Source organism: Rutidosis leptorrhynchoides, chromosome 8 (assembly GCF_046630445.1).
Source record: "Rutidosis leptorrhynchoides isolate AG116_Rl617_1_P2 chromosome 8, CSIRO_AGI_Rlap_v1, whole genome shotgun sequence".
In the NCBI taxonomy this organism is placed as follows: Eukaryota; Viridiplantae; Streptophyta; class Magnoliopsida; order Asterales; family Asteraceae; genus Rutidosis; species Rutidosis leptorrhynchoides.
In genome coordinates this window covers 326965408-326970000 of record NC_092340.1, presented here as the reverse complement: position 1 = coordinate 326970000, position 4593 = coordinate 326965408, and positions in this window count along the sequence as shown.

The following is a 4593-nucleotide window of genomic DNA, read 5'->3' as shown; positions in this document are numbered from 1 at the left end:
ACGATGAGTCTTGGCCTTAAATGGGCGGTTTTGGTATAAATGGGTCATTTAATGCAATCGGGTCATTAAATGCTCAAGAGTTAAGTGTTAGTGGTTAGTTCCACTAGTTTGTATGTTGATTTGGGTACTTAATGTATTAGGTACTTTGCTTGAAGCTTACGAAAGTGTTTAATCACCACCGACGTGATAATGTGAGTGGAATAATTATGCGTGTGCGTATATAATGTATTTATTTATGTAGGATGGATATGCGTTGTCCATGCCACCCATGAGTTAGTGATATATGTCGTTGTACACTAACGACTTCTATGAACGGAAATGTGTTGTCGTTCCGCCCAAGATTAGTGATATATGTCGTTGTACACTAATGGTTTCTATGAACGGATATGTGTTGTCGTTCCGCCCAAGGGTTAGTGATATATGTCGTTGTACACTAACGGTTGTTATGAACACCCATGGGAAATTCGAGTACCATTCCTTTGTACGGTTGGTTAACCATGGTTGTGCATTGTAGTATAGCATATTATATTGTTCGTGTTATATGCTATTGTTATGCTAGCTCGTGTTATATGCTATTGTTATGCTAGCTCGTGTTGTTGTAGGTTTAGCGTTATAATTTGAAATGGTATGCTAATTATATTGCTAGCATGTATGCGGTAAGTGTGTAAGTGATTGCAAGTAAGTAGGTTATATATGTATATGTATAATTATTGCATTCACTAAGCGTTAGCTTACCCCTCTCGTTGTTTACTTTTTAGATGCAGGTGCGGAGAAAGGTAAAGGGGTTGTTGGGCACTAGATTTCCCCCTGTTGGATATTTGTTGAAGCTTTTTGAAGTCGACCTAGTGTTTTGGGTAGTTTAGCCCCAAACCATGCTCGGTGTTGTTTGGATTAAAACTATCACGTTAGTGGGTCGAAGTTGTAAACGATTGATTAAAGGCCTTCGTACCTCTTATTGTAAACATTAAACTTTTAGTATGTTTAAATGGGTTGTATGAAATGGTTTACATCTTGCGATCTTTCGAATGGCGCATTAATGGTTTATATTATTATTAAAAAAAAATTATTCGGGTTGAATACGGGTTGGGTTGTTTCAAGTGGTATCAGAGCATGGTCTAAGGGATTTAGGCGACTTGAGATTTGAGCCTAGACTTAGACTTTATTGTGTATGCGCTTTATGCAGGACTTGTAGGAGACGGGTCGGACCGGGATTTGGTTAGTGCCTAGGTTTAGGTGAACTAACTTCTTAATAATTGTTTTATGTGGTGTTTGCAATCATCAAGCGAGATAGACGTTGTACTAGCAAGTTAATGCGATGTGTTCGCGTAGCAATGACTAGCTACCATTGTTACGGGTTCAAATCGTGTCAAATAAGTGATGTACGACGATTGTTGAGCAAAATGGGACGGTGATGTGTATATGAATATTATGTCTTGTCCTTTCATTTCATTGTTTAACATATTTCTGTTTTATAGTATGAAGATGAGAAACGGACCCGAAAACCATGACGGAGGTACGAGTGAGGATGCCGAGTTTACGGCCAAGGTTGAGGCCATCTTTAAAGGTCAAAAAATGGAGTTTCTCGAGGACGTTAGGAAGATGTTCCTAGATTTGATTGACGAGCAAGTAGTTGATCTAGTTAAGGAACAAATTAAGGTCGTTCTTCACGAAGATAATGCTAGAAGTCGTGACTTTTTCTTCAAAAATTTTAAGGATGCTCAACCTCCCACTTTTGAGGGCGAACGGGATCCACTAAAGAGCAACCGGTGGATATCCGATATGGAGGAGGCTTTTCGTACTTGTGAATGCCCTCTCGATAAAAAGACGAGGTATGGTTGTAGCATGTTAAGGGGTGATGCCAAATTGTGGTGGGACGCGAAAATCCAACTTTATGGTGAAGAGCAATGTATGGAATTCACTTGGGATGAATTCAAGGTGGAATTTTTCAAAGAGTACCGAACTTCGGCCGATCTTACAAGGATTAAAGACGAGTTGCATACTTTGAGGCAAGGGTCGATGGACTTGAACACTCTTAAGTCCACTTTCTTGGCAAAGACCCAATTTTGCCCGGAGTATGTCGGTAATGATCACATGTTGAAAGAAGACTTCTATCGAACCTTGAATGACATCTATCAAGAAAAGATTAGTGTAACCGCGGTGAAATCTTTTGATGAGTTGTTCGATATGGCCAAAGGTTTTGAGGCGCTCGTTTTGAGAAAGAGTGGCTTTGCTTTTGGCAAAATGAAGGTTGAAGCTACTAGTCATTTTAACAAGAAGAGTAAGGGTGCAAGTGAGAGTGTTGGTAGTGTAAAGAGGGGTGTCTCTGGTGGTCACGTGGTCACTTGCTACAACTGTGGGCAAAAAGGTCACATCTCTCGTGATTGCCCGAAACCATCATCTACAACCAAACTCACTTGTTTTAATTGTGGTAAAGAAGGGCACCGAAGGACAGAATGTCCCGATTTTAGGGGTGATCATGTTAAGAAGTTGGAGAAGGCGGCGGGTACGGCTCGGGGTCGAAATTATTTGATGACCCATGATGAGGCCAAGCAATCCAACAAAGTTGTCTCAGGTACTTTCATGGTTAACTCTAATCCGGTAAGGATACTATTTGATAGCGGTGCTAATTTATCGTTTGTGTCTCCGCATTTTGTGTCTAAGCTTGATAAACCATTAGCTAAGTTAAGTCATCCGGTAGAAGTTGAAATAGCGGATGGTAAGACGGTGCTAGGGGTTGATGTGTGTAATGATTGTAATGTTGTGTTTGGTGCCGAAACCTTTAAAATTGATCTTATCCCGATGACTTTGGGTGAATTCGATATCGTCATTGGTATGGATTGGCCTGATCGTTATAGAGCTGATATTGCATGCCATGAAAAGTCTATTCGTGTGAAAACCCCAAGTGGGGGAGAGTTAATTATTCATGGCGAAAAATGAAGAAGACTTGTGCCATTATGCACTATTGAACGGGCACGTCGTTTTCTTACTAATGGTGGCATGGCTATTCTTACCCATGTAGTTGATACTCGCGAAGAGCCACCATCCATTCATGAAATTTTGGTGGTAAATGAATTCGAAGATGTTTTTTCGAATGAATTATCGGGTGTTCCGACGGAAAGACAAGTTGAATTTTGCATTGAGTTGGTTCCGGGGGCTACCCCCATTGCTAAAACTCCTATCGTTTAACTCCAACGAAAATGCAGGAGTTGTTAAATCAAACCCAAGAGTTACTTGAGAAGGGTTTTATCTGACCGAGTTCTTCGCCATGAGGCGCTCCGATTTTATTCGTGAAGAAGAAAGATGGTAGTATGCGGATGTACATTGATTATCGGGAGTTGAATAAAGTGACGATTAAGAATCGTTATCCGTTACCTCGGATTGACGATATGTTTGACCAATCCCAAGGCGCGACGTATTTCTCTAAAATTGACTTACGGTCCGGCTATCACCAAATGCGGGTCCGTGAGGGAGATATTGAGAAAACGGATTTTCGAACACGTTATGGGCATTTTGAATTTGTAGTTATGCCTTTTGGTCTTACGAATGCATCGGCGGCATTCATGGATCATATGAACCGAGTGTGCCAACCTATGTTAGACAAGTCGGTAATTGTGTTCATTGACGACATACTTGTCTATTCGAAGAGTATGAAGGAACATGAGCATCATTTGCGTAGTGTGTTGAAGACGTTGCGGAAGGAGAAGTTGTATGCTAAATTCTCCAAATGTGAATTTTGGCTAAGGGAAGTTCAATTCCTTGGTCATATTGTGAACAAATAGGGTATTCAAGTAGATCTGGGGAAGATAGAGACGGTGAAGATTTGGGGACAACCGACTACGCCTACGGAAATCCGGAGTTTTCTCGGATTGGCCGGTTATTATCGTCGGTTTATCCAAGACATATCTAAGATCGCTTCTCCATTGACGAAGTTGAAGAGAAAGAACGCAAAATTTAATTGGGAAAATGAGCAAGAGATCGCCTTCCAATTGTTAAAAGAGAAGTTGTGTCAAGCTCCGGTGTTAGTGTTGCCGGAAGGGGTAGAAGACATGACGGTTTATTGTGATGCTTCTTTAAATGGGCTCGGTTGTGTTCTAATGCAAAGAGGCAAAGTCATCGCTTACGCCTCTCGACAATTAAAGGAACACGAAAAGAGATATCCGAATCATGATCTTGAATTGGCGGCGGTGGTTCATGCATTGAAAATTTGGCGCCACAACTTGTATGGTGTCAAGTATACAATTTATTCGGATCATAAGAGTTTGAAATATATTTTTGATCAACGAGATTTAAATTATCGTCAACGTAGATAGATGGATGTGGTAAAAGACTATGATTGTGAGATACTTTATCATCCGGGCAAGGCGAATGTGGTCGCGGATGCATTAAGTCGAAAGAGTCAACATCCGGCGATACGAGTAGGATCGTTACGCATGATTATTACTAACGATTTTCTTGTAAAGCTTGGTGAGATTCAAATTGAAGCTTTTGTTAACAACAAGCATGAGGAACGAATCGTGGGGCAAACAGAGTCTATTACCTTAGGCCCGCATGGTTTGTTGTCCTTTATAGGAAGAGTGTGGGTGCCTAAGATGG